Here is a 16,294-nt window from a genome sequence, read left to right on the forward strand (position 1 = left end):
GCTGTGGTAATATGTATCCGCTGGGCCTTTTATTGATGATGATGAAAATTAATGAATGGGGGGGGGGGGGGTAATAAAATTTGTGAGCCTAGGCTATCATTTGTTTTGGGCCCTGCCGACATCATCATTATTATTACAGTAAAACCTCGTTAATCCGGAACCGATAAGCCGGACTTCGCTTAATCCGGACAGGCAAAAGGCCACACAAAAAAGCAGAATGCAAGGATTTAGATGTGGCTAGAAGTTAACAAGAGGACTTCCCAAAGAAAAGGCAGTCAACCACTGATGACTTTGTACTGTACTGTATAGTGTATTTTGGCCTGTGCTTTTTAAATACACCATAATGAACGTGTTTTGTTGCTATAAACGGAGTTTTAATGCACTTTCTACTGTTCTTTTAGGTTATTTCAGTTAATCTGGACTTTCGTGAAACCGGTAAACTTATCCCCCATTAGTCCGGATTAACGAGGTTTTACTGTATTAAGTTTTATTATCATAGTTCTTCATTTCACAAACTGCATGCTCTGTATTAATAACACTTGTGAGCTTTAATATATAGACACATCTGATTATATTAATTAAACTTCGTTTTTGTTTATAAGCGCCACTTGCACTACGCATTTCGCCGCACACCCACCAACGGAAAATAAACCGACACTACATTACGGTAGCCACGCTGGCTGCGAACTGAGACACAAGAATGTTGATTTGAACCGTCAATATCCCTCCACTTGACTTTGAATGGTTGGCATTCAAAATGTTTACATTCGCTTCTTCGAGGAACAATTGTTTTTTGTTATTCGAGCACTGTTACGTGACATATGAAAATAGGTTTATGATGTAATAAGTTATTTAAAGGCTAGAAACTCCTTCCATCTATCTTCTGTCATGAAATAAGCAAGTAAAAAGACTTGGCATGTTTCATTATGCTATTATCAAAATATTATGGGATTTTAATTGTCGCTAGTGTATGTCACTTCTGCACCTCAGCGTTTTATTATTGTGCGGTCCTCCTGGACTTAGGGCCTCTAGGATAGCCTAGTGGCATAACCCCCTCATAATGGAATGATTTCACACGTAATGCAGATGAGGAACTGTTTCCTTGTATTTTCAGTGTCAAGTGCGTTGCCAATGGGAGGGCTCGATGGCTGAAATCCTTACGAAGTAGCAGGATTAAACATCTTGCGTAATAAGTTGTAATATAGTGAGAAATTATGTTAATAATAATAATATATAAAATAATGTTAAAATCTGTAATAGTGTATCAACATATAAGTACAGAGTCAAATCTAATAAAGTAGGTTTTACATAATTTTGCGCCTAATGACGTCATATGAACCGAAAAATGTTTAAATCATGTACTAGCATAATTCATTCCTGGTGTATGATTTCGACTTATTTTTTGATTCATAAAATATTATTAGTAGAACCCGGATTATTATATAATATCAAAGTACAAAATATGTACATAAATATGTAACAATAATTCATAAAATATGTACCTAAATATGTATTATCAAAAGGACATGTAGCTAAATATGTAGTATCAAAGAATACGTAATATTAATAATAATCGAGTATCCAAGCAAATTCAAGAATGTTGCTGATATTTATTTTATTAGAACATATTCAACATAATTATGAGGACATATGTTGTTCAAATTAAAATTTGTATCGAATTTATGAACTCAAAAATACAGAGCAACGTGTACATACGCGTATTTAAGAAACCAATTTTGTCAGCTATTAATTACTTTTCACATCGCAAGATATTGTATAATATGTAAATATGTAAGAGAGCTCTTTGTAAATTTCGAAACAAATTGTAAAAAAAAAGCGTCTACAGAAAGAACAATCGAATGAAAATGCATAGCTACTTTTGTACTTTTTCGTACAAGGGAACATATTGTGTAACTTGCTACGTACGTGAAAGTAGCTTTCTTGTCCACCGATGGCAAGTTTTTAGGTGCTTTGCCTAAACCTAGAAGCGAAACGAAAATATGTAACCAGAGTGTGGGCGCAGGGGAGAGAAATTCCAGCATCTTTCGATAAATAATAGTTCCCGTATTTAAAAAAATGGTCTTCAGCCTGTCTTTTGGCTTGGCAGTCAATGTTAGGTGATCGTAAGTACTAAGCATCTCATTGGTTAGAAAATATGACATCACATCAGCTAGAAATTTTCTTCATTGTGTTTCAGAGATCACAAATATAGGGAAAAGGTTCAAAATAGGAAAAAGATACCGAAATATGTTGTTTTTTGTAAAGTAAATTAGCAAATATGTAAAATTTGTAATATCCTGGCAAATATGTAAAGATTCGTATGCAACTTAAAACTTATGCAAAATCATGTCAGTTCTGTAATTCGTTGACATTTCCCTGTTCAAGGTATGTATCTAGAAAGGAATAGAATATGTAATTACATACAAATTCTGGTTCTAGTTATTAGGCTCAAAATTATGTAAAACTTTCTATTTCATTAGATTTTAGTGTAAATGACTGGAATGTTCAATTGACGAAATCAATCAGTCAATCAAAAAGAACGCACAGGGGTACTTTTCTTTTATATAGCTATATACACCACACACACACACACAACGCATAGGGATTCCTCCATGGGTGTTTTGCTTGGAAAACGAATTACAAGAATTTCCTTTATGGCATGAGTTCGGGGTCATCAGGAGACATAGGTAGCTTTGCTGCGAAAATATTGGGAAGCACCATTTTGGAACGCAAGGAATTCCAATCGTGGTATTGAAAAAATAAAGCACGACAGGGTAGGATAAGAATCGTGGTCTTTTATTTATTTCTTTTTTTTCGGAAATCCCGGCGTGGAACTTTTCCAATCGTGCCAATTCGCTCTCCCTCAAAGGGGTCATTTGAGCAACCACCGGAACGAGGTACCGACCGGCGACAGTTGGGAACCCTTGTATATTTGTTCCGCCTGAAATTCCACTCGTTCCGATTGGAACACGCAGGACGGCCTCCGAGACCGAGAGGGAGAGTGAGAGACGAAGGAAAGTTGGGAACTAAGGAAAGGTCAGGAAATCGAATGGGATCAAGAGAAGTGTGTGCCAAATTTTCGCGTTTCGCAAAAGGTTCTCTCTCCCCATTTTTGCGCGCAGCAACGAGGTGTTGCAGATTTTGCTGACGATGTGATCGTTGCACCAAGTTAAAGGGATCGAATCAGTTCCTGGCGAGGCTTTTTAAATATTTATTCATGTAAATATATGCTGATGGAGCTCCCGGATAGTGTAGCGGTTAATGTTATCGCCTTGTAATCAATGAAACCATGGGTCGATTTCTGCTGGTGCACAGTTTATACTGTAGATTCACGATGTAAGAAACTGTTCCCTTATACGAGGCTCGAATACCATTCGCCTTATCAGGTATGAGTCGGGACATGTCACGTTTCAGGTCGATGGCAACTTCCTCTCGGTCCGAAACAGTCTTCCACATCGTGTTGCGAACGCTCTGGGCGTCACACACTTTTGCGCCACTTATGTACTGACAATGTAACCTTGTGAATTATTCATGCATGTAGAACAAAGCTTTTTTTTTGTCATTTCCAAACCAATCCCTGGACCATATGACCTGCCTTGATCATACATTGTTCAATTTCATAATGTGCTCTTTCTCTTGTATATTTCAAATTTTTGTGACTATCCTGCATTCTCGCGAAAAAAAAAAATCAGTAGAACTTCTCCTAACGGACACCTCTGAATAGCGGACATTTTTAAATTCCCCGTCAGAAATACATAGGGTTTAACGGAAATATTACATCTCAATAACGGACATTCTTAATAACGGACGCGGACACTGAAAACTACCTCCCCAACGCAAATAAAACTTCTTAATAACGGACAGCCTGAAAGGTAACGGTCGCAATTCCTGCAATTCGACACAACAATGGCCAGTATTTCGAACTAGCGCGCATTGTTTCATGTTACACCGAACGTATTTCCTTATAAAAGTGCAGGCAGTATTCTTTGTGGTTATCTTGAGAAGTGTGTGATTTTGAATGCAGTAATTTAACAAAGGATTGCTACGTGCTCTGTATTATATTTTTTGAAATTTGTAATGTATGTAGGAATACTTTAGTAAATTTAAATTCACCGTATGTAGTAGCTACAGTATTTTGTTCCTTGAATGTAGGAAAAAAAACATTGTGTTCGTAAAGTACGTACTGTAATATGCTTATCCTACTATGCAACATCCTACACTTTTTTTCTGAATAGCGGACACTTCTTAATAACGAACATTTATTTTCCCCCCAGGTCTGTCCGTTATTGAGAAGTTTTACTGCAGTTGCCATGACTTATGCCCCAACCCTCGTACAAACAAAAACGATAACTTATTTTGGTTGTTGCTGAGCGCGTACAATGCTCGATCTACGCGTCTCTGGAGATTGTGTTCGAAGACAACCTGGCAACGAAGACAACTTCGTGACGCAGTGATTAGCATAACGGCCCTCTCTGTGAGTGTTCCTTCATCATATCATTACTCATCCTCATCTTCGTCATTAGCTAAAAGTGGCAGACAAACGAAGTAAAATATAACCAAATCAATCAAACCAGCCTTCCCTTGGCGATTCTTGTGAGTGTTCGGTTATGAATTTTATCTATACTGATTGCATTTCTAGCTGGCGGGTGGGAAACAACAAATCAGCGATCAGTTGAATTATTTTCGAATTATTTTCGGCGGGGCGAGACAAATGAGCGTCGGATACACAGCATGTTACCAAACGTACTGTAAAACGGGAGAGAAAGAGACATGATCAGCGCCGTTAGTGGACAAAAGTTGTACAAAAGTGCACAAAGCACGGAAAATTAGTACACAAAACACCCAAAGACAGTACGAACAAGCTAATAAGAACAACTAACAAAACAGGCGTACGCTTGGCAACGTTGTAACGGGAGAGCGATGTTACCACTACAGCTTTTACTTCGCAACTGAGGTTCTTGACAATCATCGAGCCACACTCCACGAAGGCAATTGGTGGACAGTTGGAGATTTGTAGGTCAGCCGCCAATTGGACCTTTGATTACTATAATCATCGTTCATCCTCGGTGAATAGCATGGTGGTAACTAGGAAATTCCAGGTGGCCAGAATTAAAGTTACCCAACTCAGAGCCCTCTGTAGCCTGTTTGAGGCATCGTAGAACTCTGCAACTTGGTGAATCCACAATGCAGACCGTGGGGGAAGAGGATGGCGATAAAAAGGATAGTTCAATTTTCTGCCACCAGGTTGAAATGTGGCGCTGTAATATTGAATATTGAAAAACATAAGTCAGATGTACAAATCTTTAATGTTGGTTTCTGCCAGTACAGCAGTGTTCAATATGCAGCTGCAATATTACTACCGTTCTGATAAAACAACTTCACCAGCAATGCACGTTCTTTCTTATTTAATGGCATGTTGATCACTTCCGAACTTTTCTTCCGTACTCACGTTAAGTGATTTAGCTGAGTTATTAATTAGAAAGATGTTAGTGGCTGGAAGTTGCGAGAAAAAAAATCTCTCATTTATTGCAAGATTGCAAGGTAAAGGCAAAACCATATCCAATTGGAGCAGTTTATGTCATTATTACAACCCATGATGGAAGTATAGCGCCACATTTCAACCTGGTGGCGGAAAATTGAACTATTTTTATCGCCATCCTCTTCCCCATGGTCTGCATAGTGGATTCACCAAATTTCAGATGCCTCAAACAGGCTACAGAGGGCTCTGAGTTGGGTAACTTTAATTCTGGCCACCCGGTATAGTCCCGAGTACATTGAATTTCTGGACTAGGGACTCTAATTTCTGGATTCTGATTTTTTACGTTGATCCCTACGATCACTTCCTTCCTTCACGATCAACCCACGGAGCTACAAAAAAGTTAAAAGGTGCCGAAAGAGGCAACGCATACTTAATATGCAATAATTTCATTATTACAACTGCATTATTTTACCAGGGTTGTTAAGAAGTCCAGGAACCAATAATTTCTAATGAGTTCTATTGGGGTCCGCAACAGGACCGAAAGCTTTTTTCTAGCACAATTTATATTCGGTCCAAGTTGCGTATTGTTTCATTTCAAGACCGAAGTTTGACCGTATTTAAATTGATCCGGAAAGGAAGGTTCCGGGACCGAATTGAAATACTTTGAAGAGACAGGTTCTTTACGGTACAGAACCCATTTGCGCTTTTTGATTTTCTCTCCCGGACCGGAATTGAATTTATTTACAACAGTTCCTGGACCTTTAACAGCCCAGCATTGCACCTTCTTCCTTTTTTTATTGGAATTGCAAAACAAATTGCAGCAAACAATAACAGGCAAATTAAGACAATCGTCTTAAATATTGGAAATCTGTCCAGACTAATTAAAGCATGCATAGCGTCGCAGTGTTGTACTCTATTGGCAAGGTTAATTCCTCTCTAGCAGTAATAAGTAGGGACATGAAGTTTTCGTTTTATTTTACCCTAAATTTCGATGTTATTTTTTACTGCAATTCGTTGTTATCTTTCGCGGTTTATTGTAAAATTCAGTGTTATTAATCTAAAGTTGGTGTTATTCCTACATGCATTTTTACTGTTATTTCTATGTTTAAGAATTTCGCATTATTGTAGTTCTGAAAAATTGAGACAGACAAAAGGAAAAAAAATGGCTTACCTATGTTGAGAAATGACCAAATTTCTACCATTTGTAAAACTATTTCTTCTCATCAGCCAATAAATATGAAATGTTTATTCAATGATTACACCCACATCTTTGAACAAATCATATCCATCACATTTCCTTAAAAATGCCAAAAAAGATTCTCTGCGACCTCAAAATACCGTTTTCTGTACACACACATACCTGCTCCCCTTCCCCCTTCTGAACACAAGAGGTGATACTCCCTGAAAATTTTCATCTTCGTACAAAATTTCCCTTCTGGGAAGATCCCGCCGAGCGAATTCTATTTCAGAACAAGGATAAACACTGTCAGTCATTTCTGCGCCAGACTTCAATAAATGAATCGCGACACTCTCTTTTGAATCGAGCTTGACCAGAAATGGCATATCTCATAGCGCTTCAGGTAGTTTTTTTTTTAACAAAGGAAGTGTTATGTCCAGTTTATATTGCATATTTTGCTGCGTTTTTCGCGTTATTCTGAAAAGTGGTATAATTCGCGTTATTTCGCGATTCCGAAACTACAAAAACTTGCCTCCTTAACCTACCCAAATACATTTTAACCACTTTATTTAGCTTTCCTTAACGTTTTGGTGTTATCGTTAAATCGAAAACTTCACGTCTGTAGTAATAAGTCAAGATTTGGCGCGAGAAGAGTTAGGGAGAATTTATATCGTAGCGACACGTGTAGCGGTATGACAGGCCGCAGAAGCCTGCGTTCGATTGGTGAAATTCCTAGGCGACACGTGTTGCCTGTTGTTTGTCCTTTCGGTATGAATTCTCCTTAAGACAAAAAGCATATCGTTGAAGAAAGTAATACCAGAAAAAGAAATGCAGCTTTCGCTAAGCATGGGTACATACAGACTGGAATAGGTTGCATTGATTACTGAGAGAGCTTTCAGACCGAAGTGACATGTGTCTCTTGGAAATTAACCTTCACAAATAAATTGAACTTTTCGAAGCGACGCGACACGACAAATTGCATGCATCTCTTGCCACTTGCGTGTTTTTCGGACTGGGCCGTTATCTTAATGGCGCTCATGGTGTCGAACCGGTTCCTGCATGCCGCTTGTCGCTTGCTGCTTCCGTATGAAATCTTTGTGTAGCTTGTCGCTTTTGTCTGAACGCTCACTTAGGCTACAATACACATTTTATAAGGTTGGACAGCTGAAGTATGTGCCACATTATCTGAACAGGAGTGTATAAGCGGCTACAATAGCAGTGGAAACTAACACGTACCAACAAGTACCTAAAGGGTTTAAGACTACAGGATCCAATTAAATTTCAAACTAAATCATAAACTCTTGTAATAACAAATAAAATGTCCCAAGCTTCTCAAATACAATTGAACCAAATATCATAACTTACAAAGAAGGAAGGCAACATTGTACTTAAATTAATATCGTGTAAGATATATTAATAAACCGAAGGGGAACAAATTATGGATTCAGCAATGCAAGTGAGATGAAGCAACCCATGCTCGCGTAAATAATGGGAAAACGAGGAAACTATAAACCTTAAACTAATTGGAAAGGACATAACTTCACCTCAACATACATTACCAAATCCTCGTAACGTTAAGGAAAACCAAAGAGGCGTGACAAAGATTCTGCATCGGAGGAGAGTGAGGCGCGGAATAGCTAGGTACCTCCCGTGACGTCAAGAGGCATCCCCGATGACGCAGTGGTGGCGTCGGTGCCTTGTGATGAAGGGTCCCGGGTTCGACACCCGTTGGAGGTACATAGTAGTTCGGAACCCACTTTAAACTGTAGGTGCAATCCCGATGAACCTTACTGTGCATAAAGTGGACTTAAAACACCAACCCAATCAACTATACTCCTTATTAACCTCTCTTTACTCCTGGCGAATGAAATATTTTGTTTTGATTTTTCCAAGAATTTGTATTATGGCGTACAAGCGCCTACAAACTTTATCTATAAATTAGCTGATTAGCCTGCGTTTCCGGGTATTTATTTATCCCAATCTTGTATTAGACAGGAAAATAATGAATTCTAACTATAGTGTGAAATGTAACTAATGTTAAATGTGATCGTGAATGTCACCAATTAGCTTAGCGAATCCGAAAACTATGGATTCGACACTAATCTAGGTCATTTGTGGCATTTTATTTTTCACCCCCTCTCACCCACCCCTCATGCCGATAGGTGATGAACTTGAATTTGAACCGCATTCGGAGTGTCACGAAAGCCATGGTTTCCATTCGCTACACAGCCTGAATGTTAGACAACCTGAGAAACACTGTCGTTGTGCGGGATTGCATAGAGTCAAGGATGTCTGCTTGTGCGGAATTTAATATCGGTCGATCTCGATTATCTTTTCATGTCACACCTTCCCACCCAACCCCACCCCTAGGGGTGCCAGTGGTGTCTTACCCCAAAAATATTCTTTCCAGATTGCAAGTGATATGTGCACCAAGTTTGGTTGAAATTGCTCCAGGCGTTCGAGAGTTATGCCGGAACAAACACAAACACACACACAAACACATGTACATCCATTTTTTTTAATATATAAAAATTATATAAGATTGATAAACCATTATCGCCTATAATCAATTAGTCAATACCTATTGGTGATCCATTCCCGATCTGTTATAAAAATTATCTGTCTCTTTCTCATATACGTACCCCCCACACAAAATATGCTCGGTTAAAAATCCTTCCGTTCCGTGCAAACAATAACCACAGTATGACCACTATTATGGGGCAAGCAACCAAATCCTATAAGGAGATATTGGCATTGCACGATCACTGCGGTGCCCTCGGGTATAAAAAATGGCAGAAATGGTTATGGTTGAAGGGGGATGGGAAGTGAAAGAGGAGGGTAAGGGAGGATCAATTAATAAACTGCAAATGAAGGTCCTGCGTACCCACAGCTGAAATCCATCTATAATCCTCTCTGTCCCATGAGTCAATATCCAATCTGGAAATTAAATATCGATTGGAAATGTCCGTAGTTTCGAAAGGAATTCTATAACTCCCTCCTGACCAGTTGTTTTACTGGACGAAGCAGTTTTTTTTTCGTTTTTTTTTGCGTGACCTTCCCTACCACTCCCCTGCCATATTTACTCACCCATTCGCAATTAGATTGGCATCAACAGCCCGAGATGTTCATTCTTTGATCAGAATTCTATTAGGGGTCACTTTGGCATTGAATACTGGGCTATGCTATGTATTATTAACTTTTAGTCCTTAGTTCATTTTCCATCCAACCTAACCGTCACGATTATCTAGAGATGTAGAAACGCGAAGTAAATTAATGCTGATGAGGAAACACGAGGGTGACAGCAAAAGTTATGGCAACTTTATTTTTTCTCAAAGTTAAACGATGGTACCACAATAAGATAGTATGTCCCTGAGAACATTACACTCGTAGTATGTGGACACATCACTAGATGGCAGTGTGATGAACGGTTATTCTACAGAGGGCAGTGGTAATTCATTGTTAAGTCAATCGTCGTGCAACGGCGTGAACAGCGTTCGTGTATCAAAGTACCCATTCTTCGGGAAAGAAATGCCAGAAAATGCCACAGAAAGCTGGTGTAAACTGTTGGACAACAGTGTCGTACCGCAGTATGTGCCTATTTTGTTCCTGTAATGTTACTGTGATTTCAGACTTGTAGACACATGTGGCACGATGCTATATTTAAGGATGTTTGCTCTCTTCCCTATCCCACACCTGGCACACCATATCTGCACGGTTCATACATTCCACAATACCATACACTGCCCCTTCCATTTCTATATTTCTGATTTTCGTGCTGGTCCCGCATTCTCGCGAAATAAAATGTTGCCATGACTTTTGTTCTAACCCTCGTACAATATACACCCTCTGTCCGGAATCTGTGGAACAAGGCAGAGAAGGGGAGAAAGCGAGTTGCCTAAGCGAGACAATGAGCGCTACTGCAAACTGCTGGTAGCTGCAGCCGCGTTTTCCTCTCCATGCACTCACTTTCCCATTACATAAGTCGTTTTTGAAAATGTATGTATTTCTGATTTTACGTCGCTTGTCTGCCACATATTTTAATAATTTTTAAATGATTTTTCATTATTCTTATTGTATTGTCATTCTATTTCAATTTCTTATATTATGAAAAATCTAATGTTTAATACAGGGTGTCTATAAAAGAACTCCGGGGTTTTAAACAATGATAGCGCGCAAACGGTATTAGGTAACTCAGGTTAGTTACTGAAAGTACTGCGTACTGAAAGTCGTGATCAACATGTTACAAGAAGGAAACTGTACAAAAAAGAATCTAATATATGCCTGTTAAAGTACATACCTTTATTAGTCTTCAACATAATCACCATCTAAATCGACACATTTTTGCCAACGTTCTAGAAGTTTGAAAATTCCTCTGTTGTAGAACTCCGTTCGGGCACGTCTGAGTATTCTCCTAACGGCAAGTTCCACTTCCTTGTTGGTGTCATATCTGTTTTCCCGCATGTGTTCTTTCAGAAAAGAAAACAAGTGAAAGTCAGAAGGAGCCAGATCTGGACTGTAGGGAGGATGTCGAAGGAGTTCCCACCCAAATCTGGCAACTTCATCCCTCGTTAGCTGTGCTGTGTGCGGATTGGCATTGTCGTGTTGGAGGAAAACACTATCCCTGCCAGGACGTTTTTCACGAATAGCACGACGAAGTTTTCGCAAAGTGCGCACGTAGTGAGCGGCATTGATTGTTTCCCCAGGAGTGAGAAAGTCCACGAGAAGAACACCCTCCGAATCCCAGAAGACAGTTCCCATTACTTTGCCAGCTGATGACATTGTCCTCGGTTTCTTCTTTCTTGGTGATGTTTGATGTCACCACTCCAGGCTTTGACGTTTACCCTCAGACTCGTAGAGGTGGAAAATGGTTTCGTCTCCAGTAACCAAACACTTCAAGAAACCCTCGCCTCCATCCTCTGCTCGGTACCGCGCCAAACGTTCCGTGCAAACATATTTTCTGTTTCGTTTTTGTGCCGCATTCAAATCCCTTGGCACCCATCTGCAACACACTTTCCGGTAACCCAGTACACCAATCATCTCCTGGATAGCACTGTGCCCTACTCAAACAATGTGTGAAAGTTCCCTAACCGAAACACGCCTGTTCCCCTGGATGATTTCCTGGACGCGAGCCACGTTCCTGTTGTTCGAGGCAGTTCTCGGGCGGCCTGTGCGAGGGAGATTACTGATGTCTGTGTTTCCACCTCTAAAATGTTTTATCCATCGCCTGATGCTACTGGCAGCCATACACTGATCACCATACACTTCCTGCAATCGGCGGTGGATATCTGATACCGATGCACCTTCCTTAAACAGAAATTCAATTACTGCACGCTGGCGAAACGACGTGTCAAACGGAGCCATTACTCGCTACTCGCTAATGCGCATACGTACTTCGCCGATCACCCCACTTTCAAGTGTATGTTGTCACAATAGATGGTTCTAACTGTCTTATACAGCGCATCGCTCTACGTGAACATTTACGTCTGAAATAAAAAGGTGATCACGACTTTCAGTACGCACAGTACTTTGAAATCAGTAGCTCATCAAGTTTTGTTCATGGCGTTTGGAGTTTATTCCAACAAAGGTTGACAACGCTGCGCAGCGTTGACCTTGAAGTGGCAGAGCAGAACACAGTCGGTGCAGTTCAGTACAACTGCGACACCAAAACAGAAGGCGCAGTGTGTGATATGGCCTGTAGAAACTGGATCTGTTATTACTGTTCAGCGGAACTTTCGACGCGAGTATCGTGGTGTTTAGATTTCGGACAAAACAATTCATCAATGGCTTAGGGCGTTTAAAGAAACTAGAAGTGTGGATTGGAAGGAAAGGGCCTGTTCCATGGCCTCCAAGATGTCCGGACCTTACTCCCTTAGACTTTTTGCTATGTGCACATGTGAAGAACATGGTTTATGCGGAGAAAATTCAAGATGTCAACCATCTAAGGCAAAGAATTATCGCATCTGTGGCAACCATCACCCCAGACGTGCTGGCCAGGACGTGGCAAGAAGTCGATTATCGTTTGGATGTGTGCCGTGCTACAAACGTGGCACACATTGGAATTTACTAAATTGTAAACAAAACTTGATAACATTACCTTCAAAAATATGTATTTACTTTTTCCTGAGTTTCAGTTTTTTATAAAATATTTAGCTTCAAACTCCGGAGTTATTTTATAGATCCCCTGTATGTAGGACATTGTAAATGTCTGCTGATTTCCGTGGCAGAGTGGATAGCACAGCGCGCAACGATGCCAGGGGGTCCCCGTTTCGAATCCCGGCCTGAGCATCGGCGATGTTTGTGGGTGTCCCTTAGTCAACTTCATCATATCATCACTTATTCTTATATTCGCGATTAGTCAAAAGTCGCAGAACAGCGAAGTAAAATAAACCAAATTAAGCAATGAACTATAAATGTCTGTATCATAAAATTAAAATGTCAGCTCTGGTAGTGGTATGTTAAGTTAATTACTGATATGGCTCAGATATATATAAGGGTTGATTGATAAATAAGTGGACTGAGCCTGTGGTTTCGGTGTATAAATAAGGACAAGCCGATTGTGCTTATTGAGACACTTGTCTACTGTGATTGTTACATGCACATTGCTACTCATCTGTTTTATTCGCGGTAGACGTTCGACCCTCAAACATGAATGAGTGCAGGGATGGATATGCACAACGGTGTGTGATTCAGTTCCTGTGTGCTTAAAGTATGCAGTCAGCAGAGATTGTTTGCCAGTATACAGGGACGAAGCTTTGCAGCGTACGGCAGTGCTTAATTGGTGTAAGAAATTCCGAGAAGGTAAGAAGAAGCTACTGAATCACACACCGTTATGCAGGGATCCATCCCTGCACTCATTCACGTTTGAGGGTCGATTGTCTGCCGCGAATAAAAGAGATGACTAAAGCCTCGTTTACACCAACAAAGATTAGTAACATTTCGAAAAACGCTTGTGAATTTATCTACATCTCATGTAAGCAACAGATTTATCGTGTTGGAAACAGAAAATTTGTTATCCACAAGAAGTCTGTAACGAATGTTAGCAACATTTGTTACCAACACATGTTAACAGAACCTTTTCGATGTTAGCAACATTTTCCCCGCTTCCCCTCCCGCCACTATCGCGTCAGTGACAGCCAGCCAGCGAGTGTGAGAGAATCGTTTCGTGTGAGGTGTGTTTTGTTTTGTAATTAATTTAGACATTTAATTTTTAATGTAATTAAAATTATATTAATTAATTAATTTAATTTGTAATATAATTAGGACAAAAACCAACAGGTCACTTCCGCTACAATTAGCTCTTGCCGGCAGTGAAGGTCTCACCCAGTATCTTCTTGGTCTTCTCTCTTGCGCCCAAATGACACATGTTGCCACAGAGAGTACAACTTCCTCACAGTCGGCATCTTGCAGCCAACTGAAGTCATGCAGCCAAAATGTTAGCAAACGTTATTAACAAAAATAAAGTGAAACTGGTTACCAACATTTGTTAACATCTGTTGTTAACCGTCTTGGTAACAAAAAGTTGATAACATTTGTTGGTAACATTTTGTGTAAACGCGACTTTACAATGTGCATGTAACAATCACAGTATACAAGTGTATAAATAAACACAATCGGTTTTTCCTTACTTCTACATTCACCAAAACCTTATTTAACAAACAACCCTCACATGATCGACTTGATAGAATTTATAATGTTTACGGAGTTTTGAAATGTTAAAATACGACTTTTAATGAACGTGTGGAAGTAATGCTGTGTAGTATTTTGAATACTATTTGAAATAACCTCAATATACATGATGATGTAGGCAAGAGTAAATGTCAAATAAGGAAAACCCCCTCTACTCACCTTGCTGTGAATATTAGGGTATGGATGACTTGTGCTCGGAGTTCATTATTGAACCATGTATTGCAATGTATGTGCTATTATGCGACCGCCTGAGGCCGTTTAGTTGAAGTAGCAACAGAGAGTCTGTGCTTCCTGGCTGCTGAAATGCTAAACGAGGTCTCCCGACGTCACAATAATTCTCTTTGACCCAAAGGACGTTGCAGCGCTCTCCCTGTACCTCTTCGTTAACCAGTTTTTTTTCTTTTTTGGTTGTTCATCTTCTCTGCAAAATGTCATGGCGTTACACCTGGACGGGAAGCTACGTGGAGTTGTTGAGTAGTGGCTTTGCCTGTCTCTACTTCCGTATTAAATTCTGCATCTTTCTTTCTGTTTCACTTTATTTCTCTTCCTTTTCTCAATCACATTTGTTCTTTCTTGATCTTCCACTTCATCCACCACACCCTCTGTCCCTCACGCTTTCTGTTCTTTCCTTCGTCACTATATCTCTCTTAGTGTCCCTTCTCTAATCCCTCTTTTCTATCCTTATCCCTAATTACCTTTCTCTCGTATTCTGTTTCTTTCCTCTTTTCTATCTATCATTCACTTTCTATTTCTTATTCTCGTATATAATTTCATTTTCTTTTTCACTTTCTTTCCTTTGCATCCATTATTCTCTTTCTATCTCTTATGCTCTTTCTTTCTTCCCTCTTTCCTTTTAATTGATTTTCTCTTTCTCTCCTGTTATCTTTCATACTCGCTTTTCCTCTTATATTTAACTCTTTTTTCCACTTTTATCTCTCATTCCTTTTTCTTATTTCATTTCCCTTCTCTCTCTTTCTTTCTCCCTTCACCTCTTTCTTATCTCTTATTCTTTCCTTTTTCTTATTATCTTCTTTATCTCATCTCTCGTTTCTTTTCTATTTCGCTCTTAACCTCTTTCTTTCTCTTTTCCCTTTTTTCTGTATCTCATTTCCTTCTTTTTCTATCTTCTTATTTCTTCCAACCTTTCTCTCTTTTCTACGTATATCTTATTCCCTGTCTCTTTCGTATTCTTTCTCTTCTCTCTCATTTCCTCCTCTTTTTTATTCTCTTACTTTTTGTATATCTCTCATTTTCTTTCCCTTATGCTCTTTCTTTTTCTTTACCCCTCTTTTCTATATATATTTTATCCTATTATTTTTTTCATCTGTTCTATCTCTTATTTCCTTTCTCTCAATATCTTTCTTTTCCCTCTTGTCTATCTCTCATTTCCTTTCTCATTTCTTTTCTCGTCCTCTCCTATTTCCGCCAGTTGAATATCTCGTTTCCTTCTCTACTTCTACTATTATCTATCCCTCTTTTATACCTATTTCCTTTCTCTTCCTCTCTTATGTCCCTTTCTCTTTCCATATTTTCTCTTATTCCCTTTATCTTTTTAATTTATCATCCGTTCTATCTTCGTTTCCCATGTAGGCCATGTAGAAGGACTGAAAGATGAGCTGAGATTACCTTCCAGCTCACCTGCAGGCGACGCACCAGTTGTTGAGGGCTTGGTAGTAGGAAGGATCTTTGGCAGCATTTATTTCAGAGGCACACGGGATTTGCAGAAACCTTTCCACGGAGGAAAAATGCTACACGTGTTTGCTTTTCCGTGGAACGTTCTACTCACCTCAAGCAAGGATAATTGAAAGCAAACAGTGAACTAAGAGCAAACTGTTCAACGCACAGTTCAAGTGCTTGCCAGTAACTACAACTTCTAAAAGCACTGCTCTCCAAAGTGAACTTCCGCCTTGACTGGGTGCGCGCTGAACTGACGAAGTGTAAAGCTATTGGTT

The sequence above is a fragment of the Lepisma saccharinum genome, chromosome 7, assembly GCF_977018435.1.
Source record: "Lepisma saccharinum chromosome 7, izLepSacc3.1, whole genome shotgun sequence".
Lineage (NCBI taxonomy): Eukaryota > Metazoa > Arthropoda > Insecta > Zygentoma > Lepismatidae > Lepisma > Lepisma saccharinum.